Source organism: Pezoporus wallicus, unplaced genomic scaffold (assembly GCF_028554395.1).
Source record: "Pezoporus wallicus isolate ANWC-B61680 ecotype Strahan unplaced genomic scaffold, APGP_CSIRO_Pwel_v1 contig_4161, whole genome shotgun sequence".
NCBI lineage: Eukaryota > Metazoa > Chordata > Aves > Psittaciformes > Psittacidae > Pezoporus > Pezoporus wallicus.
The window spans coordinates 4,836,947-4,856,963 of NW_026639584.1; positions in this window are offsets into that span (position 1 = coordinate 4,836,947).

A 20,017-nucleotide genomic window follows, 5' to 3' on the forward strand; every position below is an offset into this window, starting at 1 on the left:
TTTGTGTGTGGCCATCCAGCCAGGTCTTTATCCACCGAGTGGTCCACCTATCAAATTGATGTCTCTCCAAGAGACAAGGATGTCATGCAGGACAGTGTCAAACGCTTTGCACAAGTCCAGGTAGATGACATCAGCTGCTCTACCCCTGTCCATCAGTTCCAGCCCCATCATAGAAGGCCACCAAATTGGTCAGGCAGGTATTTCCCCTTAGTGAAGCCATGCTGGCTGTCACCAAGCACCTTGTTGTTTTTCAAACACAAGCTATCTTCCCCAGCGAAAAACAGAGAGCTTGCTAGCTACTTCTGATTAGCATAGTATCAAAGACCATCTCAAACACTAATGCTTTAGGAACCTTCTGGTTCTGTCTGACCTGCAGTCCAGGCTCCTGTTCTGCACAGTGCCAGAGACTTCCTTATTATGATAACTCTTGGAGAATCTCTTTCATTTTAATGCATTCTGTTACTAAGAAAAACCTTGTCTCGATTTAAAATGAGAATGTACCCTTAGGGCCAGCACGAGTGGAAAATGCTTTCACATTGTACATGCTGGTTTTAACATCAGGAGAAAATCTATTGGTCCAAATTCAATGCCAAAGGGAAGAGCCTGTCTGCCTTTTGGGACGCAGAATATACTACCATCAGACAAGCTGCTTAAGCTCAAATACCATTATACACATCAGGATGTGCAAGAGCATCCTAAGCAGCCTGTTCTCTATGTCCTTTTCTTTCACTAGCTCTGCAGTCTTCCAAGGCAGATATGGCAGGTGGCAAGCAAACTGCAAAAGACCTATGGAGAGGGTCTTTCCCTGGAAGCTGCCATAACAAAGAGTATGCACTGATTCAGGAGAAGAGGCTACTCCATTCCCAGGGGCAAGAATCACAGCTTCATGCAATACAAATGTAGATGAAAGATACCTATAGCCTATGACACATAATGTATTCTCCAGGAAAGAACAAAAACAAAAAAAAGAATGAACCTCTACCCCTACACTGGTGTATTTTGGGGTATAGAGGTATACTGATTGCTCTTTGTGTAAGGCTCTGCAAAAGTAAATCCCTTTATCAGGAAAGCTTAGATTAATGGATTCCCCAGCTTCAGAGCAGAGTTTATGCACAGAGCCCGTCTCCTGACTATGTCATGCACCTTCCAAACTTCTGGCAGAGAGTTGCTGCAAATTTCTCCTTTTCCACATTACCACACCTTCCCACTTTCACATTCTCATACTGGAGATGAAGAGCTAATCTTGAATAACTACTTCCTTTAATGTAGTTTTTTCTCTTAAATTTTACATACAAAATTTCTTTTCTGCTATTATCTCCCATGATTTTAGGGAACAGTGTTTAAGCCTGTAGGTAAGTGGGCTGTTTTTCTAAAGAGTTAATTTTCTAAATGTTCCAGCTTTCCCAGCAGGCTGCAAAGAAAAAAGATGCACAAATGTGTCTCTAAAGATAGATTAGAACACTGACATCACATCCTTATCTTAAAATGGAGGACATGTAGTTTGCAAATTTGCCTGTAATTCATAGACTGTATCACTGAATGAGAGAAAATTTTCTTTGATTTTACAGATCCTTCTAAGTTTGTCAAAAAGCAAATGAGTGGCAAATGCACCAAACCAAAGATCTTATATGGCAAAATTATTTTGCATTGACCTTAAAGTGTCAGGATTGTTTATACTAAAGCAATTCTGTAACTGACCACACAGGACCGAGCCACAGCTCTAAATGTACAGTTGCAACTAACCAGGAACACAGTAATTTCAAAGATACACTACAGCTTTTTATTGTTGGGCTTTTGGTTTTGTTTTTTAAACAGAGCAGGCAAAACATTAGGGTATACACTGAAAACATCTTCAATGACAAAACATTCGAACAGCTCCATCTGCTCCGTTCTGCAGCAGTATCTGCTGTTTACTGAATAGATCAGTTTAATATAGAGTGTACAGTACTAGCTACTATTAGAGAGGCTTTGCAATGAAAAGAAACAATTCAAGTAAAGAAAACAACTATTTTCAAGCAGTATGTTCTCAATTTTGTAATTGACCTTAGAACAGTTTGTTTTATACGAGATGATTCCAGGGCTTAAAGCTCAAATCAAAAAAGAATGAAATAACCCTAGCTAAATAAGAGCAAAGGAAGCATTTTCAGTAATGAGTTCGGCATGGCTGGAAGAAGGTAATAGAAACCAGTTTATGCTTTGAAAAAAGTTTTAGAAACAACTGATCTTGATATAGTTATATCAAGAATTGGCTAGAAATGAATATGGCTAGGAAAAACATGAAAATGAAAAAAAAAGGTGAAAAGAAGTTTGCATTAACACTGTACCCAAAGCATTAATAAAAACCATACCCAAAATCGTACAACAAGAACTCCAGTACCTTATTTTTTTACCAAATAACACCTAAGAAGCCTGTACTTAGGAAGTTCTAATTCTCAAACTTCAGCTTCATCCAAACCAGCCTGATGTGGAAACATGCATATATTTCACCTTTTCCTGTGACTGATACATCTTAACTGTCAACTACCCATCAACAGTCAAAACAGGACCTGAAGCAGGTTTAAGAAAATAAGCTGCACCTAACTGCAGTGATTCCTAAGAGCAAGTTATCACACCCCACACCCTTTCCCCATTTCAATCAAGCCCCTTTTTCTTCCTGTAGTATTTGTGCAGTGCAGCGAAGACAGGGCCTGGCACCTGAGGATATGGTCATAGAAGAGGCACTTCCTACCAGTGTACAATGCTGAACCAGACAAACTCTCTGAAACAACAGAACTCTTGAAGAAGCCACATCAGAGCAGAACAGAAATTTGACCTTAGGAGTAGTTATCCTTTTGGTCCACACTAAACAGATGTGCCTCCTTCCTTACTGAAGGTCAGACACTGAGGTGTATTAATAAAGAGAATACAGCAGAGAGATAGAACTGTTCTGATTCAACTAGTTGAACAGGCAGCTGAGAATTAAATAACGTTTCCACCAAGACAAATCATTAAATCAATACTGTACTGATGATTATCACTTACAGGTTTGCCGTGGTTTTAAACCCAGTCAGGCAACTCGTTCACTCACTCCCCCCCTTCTTTCCCTCCCCTACTCCCAGAGTGACGGAGAGGAGAATTGAAAAGAATGCAACTCCCACGGGTTGAGATAAGAACAGTTTAGTAACTAAGGTATAACACAAATCACCAATAATAATAATGATAAAGGAAATAACAAGGGAAGAGAATACATCACCTCACCACCAGCCGACTGATAACTTGCCCCCCTCCCAGCCCAACCAAGCACCGACCGATACCTCCTCCAACCCTGCAGTCCCCCAGCCCTTCCAGGTAGCTCCCAGTTACTTCCTGAGCATGATGTGCTGTGGTATGGAATACCTCTTTGGTCAGTTTGGGTCAGGTGTCCTGTCTCTGCTTCGTCCCGGCTTCCCCTCTTCCCTGGCAGAGCATGATGCTCACAAAGTCCTTGGCCAAACCAAAACATCATTGTTATCAGCTCTGTTCCCAGGCCAAAAGTCAAAACACAGCACTGCACCAGCTACCAAGAAGGAAAAAAAATGACTGCTATGCTGAACCCAGGACAAGGTTCATGCTATAGCGTCTGGACAGCCCTACACAGGGTTGACACAAACACTAGCAGGAGAGGAGCCTCTGACAAACGGTGAAGTGCAAACACTGAGTTCTAGAAGGCAAATCTACACTGCCACTGCTTGAGTGAGCTTGAGGATTTTTTTTGGAAGGAAATTACAGTCCTCATTGCTATGAGTCTTGTTCCTTTCATTTGTACAAAATTAAAAAAAAAAGAAAGAATGAAACAACAGCAAAAAATATTGCCTCTTATTGACCAAACTCCCTTTCAGGATATTCAGGTGAAATTTAATGTTGGAAAAATATTTATTTTTCCCCATTCCTAAAGCACATTACATGTAGAAAATCACAATTAACAAATCCTGCCTCTAAATGTTTTAGAAGATAGAAGTCCTATTCAACAATTTGTGACATTACTTATCTGCTCAAATGGAACCTAAATCATCACCTTTACACCTGTGCAGCTCTCCACAGTGTTATACTGCACACTGACAATACTTGGGGTTTGATGCTGGGTTTTAGACTAAATCCCACATTACACTGCTTATTGATCCAGTGAAAAGCATGATTCATATTTGATATTCTACTTGGCTTTGCCACTAAACTGAGAAAGTCCAAGCAAATGACTGTATTTGTAAGGTGTCCTAGTACATGAAAATCATTGTCTACTCCTTAATTGCTGACAGACGGCTAAATTTTAACTACAAGCTATTAGACAAGAAGGATAAATGCACCAAAGAGCTGACATGTATTAGATGCCAATTTAATACACCTTCAGAAAAAGTTACAGCTTCTGTCTAACAGGAAACTTTTTAGGCAACTGAATTTTTATCTTCCTGTTCTTGAATGTACTGTATTTAATCAACTCACACAGAGTTTTAAGACCTTTTACTATATGACACAATAGTAATTGGGCTGATCAGCTTTTTTCATTTTTTGACACCATATACTTCTTTAGTTTATCTTTGCATGGACATAGTGAAAACAGAAGCTTGGCAACAAGAAAATTGTTTGCAGTAAACCAGAGATTTTACTGGTGATGTGAAATGAGCTCAGGGATATTACCACTTAGTTCACTTAGCTTTCATCAAAGATCTACTTCACTACTTGAGGAGGTTAAAAAAAAAGAAAAAGAATGACACTTTTCAATAGAAAAAAGAACCATGCAATTGCATTTTTTGTACTGTCATTATATTAATTCCCTACTACAATTCCAAACACCAATAAATAATTAAATAAATAAGAAGAACAGACAACAATGATTTCTCTACCATCATCTTCCTCAATATCTGCTTGGACTCTGAGTAGAACTCCTATCCAATTCACATAACAAAACTTCAGGAAATTTCTCTAACCACACCACCTAGTGATTCTTGATACTACATTCCGTATTGTTAAAGTTTCTTTTTTCATGAAATTTGAGGGTCATTTAAAGTCAGTGCAAGTCTTATACTTTAATAGAAATTACACCAAAACCTCTTGCATAGGAAGTAACATGAGCCCAACTTGGAATTACCCTTGAACATATAACAGGTTCGGCTACCGAAAAGACAGGTGGTTCCTCCAGTGGTTAAATTGGCAATTAACTTCTGCATTTAATAATTATTTTTACATTTGTTTATGCATCTGTACCTAGATTATGAATGTTAATGAATAGGCATTCAGGGAAAAAAAGCTATTGCATGGCAGTTAATCTTTCCTACCTCATCACTTTAGGAGGTTTGTGACAAGCAGAGGGAGAGAGAAAGGGAAAGAGAGAAAGTCAAAAAGCTTCTCTTCCATAAGGAATCAAGAGGAAAAGAATGAATAGAAAGAGTATATTGACATGACTTTGGATCCAATCCAGTTCAGAGCATTACATCAGATTTTCCTTACCCTTGCCTCAATTACTTGTCAACACAAGGTGTGGAGGGTTTATCCTGGCTGGATGCCCACCAAAGCTGCTCCATCACTCCCCTCCTCAGCTGGACAGGGGAGAGAAACTGTAATGAAGGGACTATAATGAGAAACTATAATAAAGGTCGAGTTAAGGACAGTGAGAGATCACTCACTAGTTACTGTCACAGGCAAAACACGATTCAATGTGGAGAAATCAGTTTGTTACCAGTGAAATCAAAGTAGGGTAATGAGAAATAAACCCAAACTATAAGAACATCTACCCTCCCTTCTTCCCAGGCTTAACTTTATTCATGATTTTCTGTATCTCCCCTTCACAGCAGTGCAGGGAATGGGGATTTTCAGTTCATCACACGTCTGCCACTCCTTCCTCCTCAGGGAACGACTCCTCACACTCTTCCCTTGCCCCAGCGTGGGGGCCCTCCCATAGCAGACAGTCCTCCATGGACTTCTTCTCACAGGCTGCAGTTCTTCATGAACTGCTCTAGCTTGGGTCCCTTCCATGATATATAGCCCTTTAGGAACGGGATGCTCCAGCATGGGTCCCCCATGGGGTCACAGCTCCTGCCAGCAAACCTGCCCTAGCATGGGCTCCTTTCTCCAACAAGCCACAGGTCCTGCCAGGACCGTGCTCCAGTGCAGGCTGCCTACAGGGTCGCAGCCTCCTTTGGACACCCCTTTATTCCCATGTGGGGTCCTCCACTGTCTGCAAGTGTAAATCTGCCCAGCCATGGACCTTCATGGGCTGCAGGGAGGCAACCTGCATCACCACAGTCTGGACCACTGTTGTGGTTTAAGTGCAGTCAGTAACTCAGACCCGTGCAGTCAGTAACTCAGGCCCATGCAGCCTGCTCGCTCACTCTCCCCACCTTCCTCCCCACCCTGCTCCTGGAGAGATGGGGAGGAGAATCAAAAGAATGTAACTCCCATGGGCTGAGATAAGAACAGTCCAGTAACTAAGGTATAACACAAACCACTGCTGCTACTACCAGTAATAATAATGATAAGGAGAATAACAAGGGAAGAGAATACAACCGCTCACCACCTGCCGACCAATATCCAGCCCAGCTGAGCAGTGATCTAGCCCTTCCAGGTAACTGCCCCCAGTTTATATAGTGGGCATGACGTGCTGTGGTATGGAATACCTCTGGCTAGTTTGGGTCGGGTGTCCTGTCCCTGCTTCCTGCTGGTTTCCCCTCCTCCCTGGCAGAGCATGAGGCTCAGAAAGTTCTTGGTCAGCCTAAACATTTGAGCAGTAACTAAAAACATCGGTGTTATCAGTGCTGTTCCCAGGATGAAAGTCAAAAACACAGCACTGTGCCAGCTACTAAGAAGGAGAAAAAATGACTGCTACAGCTGAGCCCAGGACAGGGCTGCAGGGGAATATCTGCTCCAGCACCTGGAGCACCTCCTCCCCTCCTTCTGCACTGACTTTGAGGTCTGCAGAGTTGTTTCTTTCACATATTCTCACTCCTCTCTCCAGCTGCAATTGCTCCTGCACCGTAACATTTTCCCCTTCTTAAATATACTACCAGAGAGGCATTACCACCATCACTGATAGGCTCAGCCTTGGCCAGTAGTAGTTGTGTCTTGGAGCTGGCTGGAATTGACTCTGTCAAATATGGGGGAAGCTTCCAACAGCTTCTCACAGTAGCCACCCCTGTAGCCCTACCACTGCCAAAAGCTTGTCACACAAACCCAGTACAGCCACCACGGAATGCCGAAGTAAGTTAATTCAAAAAGACAAAACTAGTCTCACACAGCTAAAAATAAGAAACATACAATAGAACCTAGAGCTGATATACCTCGCAGATCTGAATTATTTTGCACAAGTTTTTCTTAGACCCCACTATATTATACAGCCCTTTCAAGCAGAAAATAATAGTGGTGTACGAACATCTTTTAAGTAGCATTCACTCATTTCAATAAAGCCTTCTCAAGACCTGCAAACCTGCTGTCTCCCTTTAGAAAAGGTGTTACTCTACCAGGTGGTTTATCCAGACTCCCACAAGTTTTAATTATCTCTTCATGAGTACAGTAGCTGATCTAAGTTTACTGCAGTAGCTAGAAGCTTGTGTGAATAAAATATCAGTCCCATTTGGGATGTGGCAGTTATCTTTGTTTGCAGACTCTTCTAATTGCTCCCAAGTCATTAAGCTCATCTCCAGCAGATATTTTACTGTCATTAGAAAAAGTGGTATAATGACACTAAAAAATGTCAGTAAGTACCAACGAAAAAAAGGTAAGAAAAGGCAAAATAAGGCTAAAAATCTGCTAATTCAAAGCTGGATTACAGACCACAGAAATCATGCAGATAACTTGGCATGCATACTATGAGACACCACAGCAATCAAAATGTTACACTGGGCATGTGTCAGAATTTCAGCTTGTCAGTCACCACATTAAAAAATTTGTTTTATACAGATTTGTTGAAGTTAAATTACAATAATAGAGTAAGTTGTTTACTAGTCTAAATGCTGACATCACAATGCTTAGCACAGTATTTGGAGGAATGCATACAGGTATAGTCATACACACAAATATTTATACATATGCAGACACGTGTGTGTGTGTGTGTGTGTGTGTGTGTGCCCGTGCACATGTCAGAACTACCAGAGGATAAAATCAGCAAAAGTTTTCTTTACTTGAACAAAACCAACATTGGACCATGTATAATTTTCTTCCATTTCACGTGTAAACAGTATTTTTAGAGGCAGAAATCCAAACACAATCGTTTGCTATGTTGTCTTCTCCCATCTCTTCCAGAGACCCTATTTGCTTGAGGCAGAAACCCTGACTAATTGTTTGATCAACTTGTTCACTGAAAGACTGCTTCCTTTACCAAGATTTTCTTGTACCAATCCATTATCAGTCCTTTCTTGAGTCATTTGTTTGTGATATATTTTTAAAAGCTATAGCCATGGGTATTTCAGCAAAAATTATTCTGCCACTTGAACTATCCAGTCAATGGCCACAATTGTAATTCCAAAGAAAGATTTCCAAATGCAATGTCACAGAACATCTAAAACAGTGCAGTTTAACCTAAACGTTCAATTCACTACTTACAATAACAGACTTAATTGTTAAAAATTGGACAAACCTATGCATTAAAATGTCTTTTGCATTGTTCTGAATCAAAGGATAATTGGACTTCAATCATCATGTTTGAATTTGCAAACTAATTGTGTCTCTTCTGTTTCCATTCAAAAGAGTTGTTCCTACAATTTAAAAGATTGCCGACATATACTTTGGGAAATATTCCAGTCCTTAAAAACAAAAAGCCAGTATTCAGTATTCCCAAAAAATGAACCATGAAGCTATAGATTGTCAGTTTTCAAGAGGATTATGACTCCCCAAGCTAGGTGCATGTTGTTTTGCATTATTTTCTTTTAGCCAGGTATGAGTATGTATGGTTTGTAAAGGTGAAAAGAACAGGGTTAAAACATGTAGTTCATAACTTTGGGCTTAGAGTTAAGCAAGGAGAACTGAAATGAGGAACATTTAAAGGGCAAAATCTGCTGAAAAATGAACCTTCACACTATACTTAACCTCACAATTACAAAAACTCATCCACTCAAAGAGGGTAGCCTAGTGGAATGTTTCTTGGTGCTATTTGCATCTCTGAGTTTTTGGTTTTTTTTTTCCATCCAGTCCCTCCCTAATAGGCAGATGTCACCTTAAGCTCAAGATACAGTTTTATATATTTTGATAAAAAAATTTACCCAATGGTATATAAGAAGCCCAGGGCTGCATATTGTAGTCAGTACATTCAGTCCAATAGGTTTGTTTTCCAAAGTATGTTTATTTACAATTGCTCTTTGATTCATCTGGATTTGGCAGAAAGTCATAATGGCAGCACACGTTTGTACTGCCATTTTTACAGTTCTCAGTCTGTTCAAATATGTACTGACATGATGGTTGGACCTGGTGATCTTAAAGGTCTTTTCCAACTGAGTTGATTCTATGATTTTATGACAGTACACATTTGTCCCTTTCTCTTATGCTTTGGATTTTATCTCCCCTAAAATATGCAGTACTAGCAAGTGAATGATGGCAATCACCAAAATATAAAAATGCAGCCAACCAGCTTCATCTTCCACTCTTTAACAGAATCATCAAGTATCAGACTATGTACTTAAGTTTTGTAATTCTTTGGAGGGAAAGCATATAGTCAGTGTAATTATATTTATATATATTAAACACACTAAATCAGCATACTGCTGATTTTACACTGCAACTGTAAAATGAATACTACTACAATTTCTGAATCGCTATCCCACATCATCAGTCAAGAACTGATCACCTAAGGATCAGTGATATATATAAAGGTGTGGAAAACACTGTATGTTGCTTGTGCAATGCACTAGTCACTGTATCAAAAGAAAACATAGCTTTACAGGTTAAGTCAGGTAAACCAGAGGCTGGGGACTGCAGAAGAAGGAACTGCATTGTGGGATGACTATGAAAGCAGGTAAGTCACTGCTGCACTAGAAGAAAATTATTTATATCAGTGTTCTACTGGAACACTGCACATTTTACTTACAGTTTTGTTCACAAAGGCCAAAAAACAGATACACAAAGACAGATGCACTTCCCTTTCCCCAAAACACAGCAGCAGCACTCACTAGGCTTTGCTTTCTGTCCTTTTACTCTCCAGGTCCCTGGGGTGTCTAGGCAGCCAGAGCTCCAGAGCTCTGACAGTCCCTGCGTAGTTATTAAGAATATCCTGACAGTAATTTAGATTCTTTCTCAAGCCTTACACTATATCACCAGATTTAATTCCAACTCCTCAGAGTCTGAGCAGATTGTATTCCTGGAGATACTTTCCTAGATCTGTTTATTTTCTCTGCAGTACTCCAAATAGGAACTGCTTGATAACCTTTTCAGTTCTTCATTTACTGCTATAGGTCATTAGAAAAGATGTAATGGTCTTTCCTACTAGACACATATTTTACAATGTCACAGACACAACAAAATGATTCATAACCATCTATGGGTACACTGGTCTTTCCCTTGTCCCAAACACTGGAATATGTTTTCTTTATATTGAAAAGATGGGAAAAATACTGGAATTGCATCCCTCAACTCAGAATGCTTAAATCATCTCACTTCATTTTTTGTATTCTTTGTATGTCCACTCACTTGCAGGCTGCAACAACTATAAATCAAATAGGAGCACATCCACTTGTACACCAAAATCATAATTTAAAGGTTAAATAGCATGTATGTTTAGGGTTGTTTTAGTGATTCTATAAAAATATAGAATTTCCATATTCTCACGATACATGACCTAGCAGAGAGTTAGGCAAGTGTCTCTCACCTTTGTCTATTAAGAAACCATTGGAATATGAAATAACTTTTCTTTGAAAAAAAATTAATAATCCAATCTTTTTCATGCCAGGGAATTGTCAAATCACTCATAGACTGCATGCATTCTTTTCCTTCTTCCAAGCTAAATATGCATTAGAAAATGGTCACAACATGGAGTTATTAATAAAAAAAAAAAAACAAAAAACCGTTCTGTCTCAAAGAAAATTTATATTTGTAACCTGATAAATACACCAGATTGGGTAATTTATCTCTTTGGCAAAAAATGTTTGTGTCATTCATTTCTTGTTTTAAAGATACAATCTTATACTTGTTATTAAACAGTCCATACATTTTCAAGAGCAGAGTCTCCAAAAAGCATTCAATCCATAAAGAGATCCTGTTTCGTAACTGAACAGTAGCTTCAATCAAAAATGAATTTGATGCAGCATGATAAATTTCCACTTATGCTATCTATAATTTCTTTTGCAAACACATCCAAGAAACAAAGTATTTACTGCAAAAACAGTTCTAGAAGGTCTAACCTATGTTATTGACCTTGGACTTTCAGTAATCACCTTACAATTCCTGCATCTCTATCCTTATGAAACTGAATAGAGCTGTTGTCTTTACCCTCCAAAACACTGTCTCCGTTCCTAATGCCAATTCCTGTGTGCTTAACTGGGTTCTAAATTAGAAATATTTTGACAACTGATTCAATTTAAATCATGTATTTTAAGGCCATTTACTTCATTTGAACTTCATTTGAACTGAAGCACAATTGCACAACCTCAAGTTTTTGTGCTTCTCCAAAACTGACATCTACACTTTAGCAACCTGTATTAACCTCTACAATGCAAGATCAGAACTCTACCAGGTACAAGAAAATGAGATCATACATCACTGAAAACACCTGCAAAACCACTGTCTCAGTAAAGATCTTCTTTAGGAGGTCAAAAAGAGTAAGATGACAAATGATTAAAGCAATCCTTGCTGCCAATCTGTTGTTCAATAGGTACCACTTTTTGATTACTAGCATACTAATAAACATACCATATATAGTACATACTAACATGTGCTGAATAGTACATTTGTGGTATAATTCTAGAGGGAGATGCCAAGTCTGAGTTTCTATTTAGAGCTAAGGTTTTATGGAATCAGAGTTTTGATTGAAGCTTATATCTAGTAAAAATTATTTCAGACTTGTGTATCATGAAGTTTCCCATTACCACTTAAGCTGAGCTAAAATTACCAGGAAACACCTAGCCTATTGAGACTTACCGCTTAAATATACAAAAGATGCAATTGGATAAATCACTGAATCTCATAGTTTTACTTTTATTACAGAGTATATTAGACTGTTTCCTTTTACAATAATTAAACAATTCTATCAATTATTCTGAGCAAATATGCAAATACAACCATAGCTGCTTCATGCAGGTTTTTTCGGATTTAACATTTATTAAAAAACCTGCTAGACTGTGTAGCATATTAAATTAATTCTGCAAACACAGAGGGTGTCTTACCTAAGAAAACTGCTTTTTGCAATTAAAACATTTGCTCTTATTTGGCACTTTTTCCTCTGTAAGTGCAATTAAGAAACTGGAAAAGGCTCCCCTGCAATATTGATAGGTCTGGTATCTAGTGGTGGAAGCACAAACTCAGAGCTGGGTTGTGGTTTATTTTCCCTGTGGATGAGAAATATATTATTAACCACCAACAAAACTGTATCCTTAATCTCATCCCTGCAACAAAATAACAGTCTTGTAAAACCCATGGCCGCAAGACATTGCTAGAAACAAGGCCGGGGTGTTATATGCCTTTAGACTGGGTACCTACACAGAAAACGAGAACTCTGTAGTGGCAGAATTGAAGAAGGCAAGTTTTTTGGAAGGGATTCAAGCTCCCTGTCCTGGGTTCAGCAGTAGCAGTCATGTTTCTCCTTCTTGGTAGCTGGTGCAGTGCTGTGTTTTGATTTCAGCTCGGGAACAGAGCTGATAACAAAGATGTTTTGGTTTGGCCAAGGACTTTGTGAGCCTCATGCTCTGCCAGGGAGGAGGGGAAGCCAGGAGGAAGCAGAGACAGGACACCTGACCCAAACTGACCAAAGAGCTATTCCATACCACAGCACGTCATGCCCAGGATGTAACTGGGAGTTAGCCGGAAGGGCTGGGAGACTGCAGGGTTGGAGGAGGTATCGGTCGGAGCTTGGTTGGGCTTGGGGGGCGAGTTATCGGTCAGCGGGTGGTGAGGTGTTGTATTCTGTTCCCTTGTTATTTCCTTTATCATTATTATCATTGGTGGTAGCAGTAGTGATTTGTGTTATACCTTAGTTACTAAACTGTTCTTATCTCAACCCATGGGAGTTGCATTCTTTTGATTCTCCTCTCCGTCCCTCCGAGAGCAGGGGGAGGGCAAGAAAGGGGGGGAAGTGAGCAAACGAATTACCTGACTGGGTTTAAACCACGACACTCCCAAATCAGCATGATTTTGCCTGACACTGTTACAGGGCTGCTTATGCCAACACACATCTAGGCTGTTTAGGATTAATCCTGAGATTGCATTCAAGCACACTGAACTGCCTTTCCACCTACATTTGATAGAGACCATGACGTGCATCTTTGCAGTATTTCACTTTCTTTGAGCCCAACAGAAGTGTAGCTCGTGTATCCCTCCACGAAGGTAGATCCTCCTAACAATCTGTACACACATTTGCTATGTCTGTCATTGGGCTCCTTGCTGCAACATCCCTAAAATTCAACCTCATAAGAGAACAAAGACTTTGGGACTGAATAGAAATAGGTCAACATTGTACTGAAAATTCAACAGGGTTTCCACCTGCAGGCTGAATTGCTGTCAGGATCTGAGTTTTGAAGCTTCAAGTTCAGATACTTGGTAATAGGAGATTAAGAATAACCTTCCTTTCCCAAAAGACTAAGTTCCACTATTGAAGATGGTATACTGAAATAGATAAATACCCAACAGAGTAAATGCAAGCATGGTACAATATAGCAGCTGTCATTGTAATCAGCAAACAGTGCAGTCCAGGTTAAGTTATCTATATTAGAATTAGTCTCAGGGACACCTAGCAATCACACTGCAAAATAATTCTGGAGCTGGATGATGTGGTGATACGAGCATCTTAGTCCACACTGCATTACCACACCAAATTAGAAGCATCAAGGTTTCAATCTGTATCTTAACAGCTACAGCATTTTTAAACTTTGTGCATTTGATGGAAGAGGCATTCAGATACAGACAAAATACAACAAAAGCATGTCCCACATCCATCAGAAAAAAAAACAGATTTATTATTTTATATATGCAATGTTGGAAAATACACCGAATGCTATAAAAATATATAAAAGATTGATGTACTGTGTCTGAAGGTCTTACCACCATGAAGACAAGTCAGGGTGAGCAACAATGCATGAAACATGGGACTCACACCTTAGTAAGGAAAAGAGACAGAACAAATTTCACTGTGTTCTTTCTATGACACTTAAAACTTATTCTCTGAAATATTAAGCAGTGAAAATCTCTGAATGACCTGAAACCACTTGCATGGACAGTCTTGAAGAGATTTTCTCTGTGCTAAGTGATTTGAAGAAGATTTTGCTGGACTATTTTTTCCATTCAATTCCATGACGACCTTGTAAAAACAATAACAAGCCAGAAGTGAACAGGGATTTTTTGTTTGTGTGAACATCAAGAGATTCCAAGCTCCATCTAGAGATCAAACAAGACCCTTAGACCAAACGAAAAGCTTTTACTTTCTGTGGTATGTTAAGTAGACTGGTCCATGTTATACCAGCTTTACATACCCATAAAATCCAATTTAAGCCAAGAGAAGCAAACTGTCACATGTGAAGATACAACTTTGTAACAAGTACTTGCTGCAGGAAGAACACAACAACCTCTGTGGAACAGGTTGGCACTTGAAAGTCTAATCAAGAGAGAAAATGCTAGAAAGTTGCTAAAGAAATAATCCATGTTAAACTGACTTACCATAAGATATCACCTTGTATTGTTGTGGGTCAGGTCTGCTTTAAATTCCAACATATTTTACTGGTATTTTTCTTTTGTTTTATGGTAAAACTGTGGCTAGATAGGATTAATTTTTTAAAAGAACATTTGAACACCTTTTTAAAGCATTAAAAGTGTGTACCACTTTTCTGAGTAGTTTTAAACAGACCTGAACTCCACAGAGGACTACCCCTTCCACATTAATATAGTGGCACTGCTGATAACTAATTAAAATAAAGTGAAGTTTTATACTGAAAATGTTTAATGGATTACCTTCATGGGAAAATTCTTCTTCATAGATGGAAAACCATTGTTTAACTTTTTAAAAACAAGTTGCTAGTAAATCTGTTTATCGATAAATAATAATCGGTCTTGCATGCATAAACAGTGTTTCTACCATTAAAAGCAAACAAAATTTTAAAGCAGAAATGCAGTTTAGGGATTCTATTTTTAATTTTTTTTTTTATAATCCATAGCTGAAAGCTAAAATAAAAGTGCAAACCACTACAACCATGCATTCATATCTTGAAACTGCATTCTGAGCACCCTGAAGTAGTTGGTGGGTTATATTCGGTACATAACACATTGTCAAGTATACTTCATGTTCTTATCACAATAGCTTTGTAGCTGTTTAGGGAATTCAGTCATTTGAGCAAGTCTTTGCACATAAATAAAGATGGAAACATGAAAGAGAAACCATTTTTGAGGCTTTAAAAAGAGATAAGAGATTAAAGAGAATGTATTTCTTTGTGTCAGGGGTTCTGTGTACTGAATAGTGTCACATTTTTCTTTAAGGCCACTATTTATGTTTGTCAAATTAGAAGAGTAGGAGCTAAAATCTCTTTGGGAGCTGGGAATAAGTGGAACTGCAGGTCCCAATAAGATCCTTATGCCTCAAACTAAAAGGGATTGTGAAAGAAGAGTTGATTGCAAAATTAACCCAATAAATGCTATACTTCAGTTCTGTGTAGCGTTTTTACATGTTCCAACATTTAAAAATCACCATCTGTGCTCCAGTATCCTGCTCCACTTACTAGCTCTTGCAAAAACAAATATTTTAGAGAACTGATCCTAAAATTCACCTTGGAACATGTAAATAATTTTTTGTTTCTGAAAATATAGGCCACTGACACATTTCACACAGTCTTAAAATAGGAAACTTGTTTCTTTTTTCAGGTAGACTTATGAGCTCCTACTTTCTGTTCTGTTGTACACACACTTATTCTCACACATTTTTTAACACAAATCCAGACACAGGGTGGTTAGGGTTGTTGTTGGGTTGTTTTTTGTTTTTTTTTTAACCTTTCCTGATAGAAAGTGAAGAGGAAAACAGGAGCCTGGAATGAGCTTTTTTGCCTTTATTAAGCAACTTTATCCAGCTGAGGATAGAGTTGGTGATAGTCATGGGAAAATAAAAGCTTTCATAAGCTTTACATGAAGTTTTATGTAAATACTCTCCCAGAGTTCAAAGACAGCCCGTATTGCAGATTCAGTTTACTTTTGGCAAAACCACTAAATAAACAAAGTCAGCCACAAATCAAGCAGTCACTCTGTCACTCCCCCTCCTTTTTTTGCCTCCCCCTGCTCCTGGAGGGATGGGAAGGAGAATCAAAAAGAATGCAACTCCCACGGGTTGAGATAAGAATAGTTCAGTAACTAAGGTATAACACAAATCACTACTGCTACCATCAATAATAACAATGACAAAGGAAATAACAAAGGAAGAGAATACATCACCTCACCACCAGCCGACTGATAACTCGCCCCCCCCAGCCCTACCAAGCACCGACCGATACCTCCTCCAACCCTGCAGTCCCCCAGCCCTTCCGGGAAACTCTCTGTTACATCCTGGACATGATGTGCTGTGGTATGGAATAACTCTTTGGTCAGTTTGGGTCAGGTGTCCTGTCTCTGCTTCCTCCCAGCTTCCCCTCCTCCCTGGCAGAGCATGAGGCTCACAAAGTCCTTGGCCAAACCAAAACATCATTGTTATCAGCTCTGTTCCCAGGCCAAAAGTCAAAACACAGCACTGCACCAGCTACCAAGAAGGAGAAAAAAATGACTGCTATGCTGAACCCAGGACAATTGGTTTAAAAACCCGATTGTCAGTGTAGTAGATTAATTTCTATTTTGTGATAAAGTAATTCAAAATGATATTTGATTACCACAAGTAGCCTGTGTGGCATACTATGTGAGTTTCTCTGGTGACTGAGGTATGTTTATGAACAAAGGCTTCTTATTATCTGTAAAAACTAAAATGTAAAAATTATTTTCTTGTCATTGGGTACTTTAGAGTCCTAAATACTGATCAGCACCCTATAGTAATAAATACAAACACAGATCAGTATTACTGGATTTCTACCTTAAGCATTTTTCATACATGAATATACATGTAAATCAGTGCCATTACTCCTAAATATATCAATAGGTATCAACTGCATGAACAGCAACATTTTTATTTTAATATTTTTACTTCAGTACTTACTCTTGTATTTTTTTTCCTCAAACAAGGTTTCATTTCATTAAGACATGACAGTGGAGAACTGATGGATTAGCTTTGCCACTGCAGTGCTCTGGTTGTAAATAACTAAGTAAAAGTTGGAAAATTCACAAGGTGAAAGCCCACTAATGTAAAGCAACAGTTCCTGTCCTCTTTTCCTTTTTCTGTTCCTCACCATCTGTCCACAGAATACACCTCTGCTGTCACCACATCACAGCATATGATGAAGGTAAATACTTCTCTCACCAGGTTCACTGTGAATTAGATTTTTATTGTATCAAAGACCTTTTGCTCAAGACAGAGAAATTACTTCAGTTTCCATCAGATATTAAAATCACTTGATGTCAGTGGAAAGAAACAATTGTCAATACTGGGTTTTGCATTGCACCTTATAAGAAGCTCCCTTTATAGAATCATAGAATAGTTAGGACTGAAAATGATCGTGAGATCATCCAGTTTCAACCCGCCTGCCATGGGCAGGGACACCTCACCCTAAACCATGTCACCCAAGGCTTTGTCCAACCTGGCCTTGAATACAGCCAGAGATGGAGCATTTACAACTTCCCTGGGCAACCCATTCCACTGCCTCACCACCCTTACAGTAAAAAACTTCTTCCTTATATCCAATCTAAACTTCTCCTCTTTAAGTTTTAACCCATTACCCCTTGTCCTGTCACTACAGTCCCTAATGAAGAGCCACTCCCCAGCACCCCTATAGCCCCCCTTCAGATACTGGAAGGCTGCTCTGAGGTCTCCACGCAGCCTTCTCTTCTCCAGGCTGAACAGCCCCAATTTTCTCAGCCTGTCTTCATACAGGAGGTGATCCAGTCCCCTGATCATTCTAATGGCCCTTCTCTGGACTTGTTCCAACAGTTCCATGTCCTTTTTATGTTGAGGACACCAGAACTGCACACAATGCTCCAGGTGAGATCCCATGAGAGCAGAGTAGAGGGGCAGGATCACCTCCTTCGACCTGCTGGTCACGCTCCTTTTGATGCAGCCCAGGATACACTTGGCTTTCTGGGCTGCAAGTGCACGCTGAAGCCGACTCATGTTCATTTTCTCATCAACAAACACCCCCAAGTCTTTATCTGCAGGGCTGCTCTGAATCTCATGTCTGCCCAACCTGTAGCTGTGCCTGTGATTGCTCCAACCCATGTGTAGGACTTTGCACTTTGCATCGTTTAACTTCATGAGGTTGGCATCAGCCCACGTTGCATGCATGTCAAGTTCCCTCTGGACGGCATTCCTTCCCTGCAGCATATCAACCAAACCACACGGCTTGGTGTCATAGGCAAACTTGCTGAAGGCACACTCAATCCCACTGTCCATATTACCAACAAAGATGTTGACCAAGATCGGTTCCAACGCCGATCCCTGAGGGACTCCACTCGTTACTGGTCTCCAGCTGGACACTGAGCCACTGACCAGAACATTTGACATGCGTGTAGCCATGCAGCCATTTCTTTATCCATGGAGTGGTCCACCTATCAAATTGGTGTCTCTCCAATTTAGAGACTAAATAAATAATATGTACATATTAGAGACTATATATATAGTGATATTTATATATCACATAATGCTTTATTATTTATTTATTATAACATGCTTTATTACTATCCAGTCTTTACAGTAATGAGAAGACCATTCAAATAAAATCTGGTATATCCTTGCTAAAATAGTAACATTAACAGATATTTTTCTTCAAGATTACCGTTTCATTGTACACAAGAATAATATTTATACACAACAGCCATGCTGCTTGTTGCCCTGTGTTTTAAATCTCAGTTCATTGCATCAAGGCATACTCTTTAAAATGGTATTACTCCTAAATCAACTTGCAGTGCTGTCAGATTGCACATATATGCCAAAGAACTCATTCAATTAGGACATTAATGGATTTATTAATCATTACTAGTATAATGGGGTGATGCATTAGTATTTGCATGTGTAAATAAATTCCATTAATGATCTAATTTCACAGAGCCATGAAAATTAGTTTAAACAAGTCAATTAAATCATAAACAGTTCAGAAATAAGGAAGTGTGCTTGTAATGCAATTAGTGTTCTAATACAAACTTTGATAAACAGGTTCTTAATTATATGGCACGTCAGAAGAACAATATTTTAATTTATATAAAAAGGAGCTTCTTACTGCTACACTACAGTCTAGTTCAGCTTAGAGAAAAAGATCCATGTTAATGAGATCAAAATGCTGTTATCTATAATAATAAGGGGTTTTATTTTTAATAGAGATGCATCTCCAAAGTTGCCCAGATGACTGAATGAAGCATTATTGATTGTGAGAAACTAATCGTGCCGCCATCTACAAGTGATTGAATTATACATTTGTGCACTGCCCTCCAGAATCTTTTCAGAATAACAAGACAACTGCTAGAATAAAATGGTTGGTAATATTTTAATATTAATTATCATAAATTAATCTTGTATTAATACACTGCCCAGTAGTGCTGCTTAAAATGAAATAAGTTGTAGTGAAGTGAAGACTCATGAAAAAGGGCATCTCTTGTTATTGTGTAATTGTTTGTTAATTCATGGGGCACTGAGATCCATGAGCAGTAGGTTCAAGGAAGCTGAATTACACATTAACAAGTGGTGAATCACAGGTATCTCTGTTTGTCCCCCTGAAGTCCAGCAGGGATGAGTATGCATTACTCCAGTGACTTCTCCATGCACATCTTC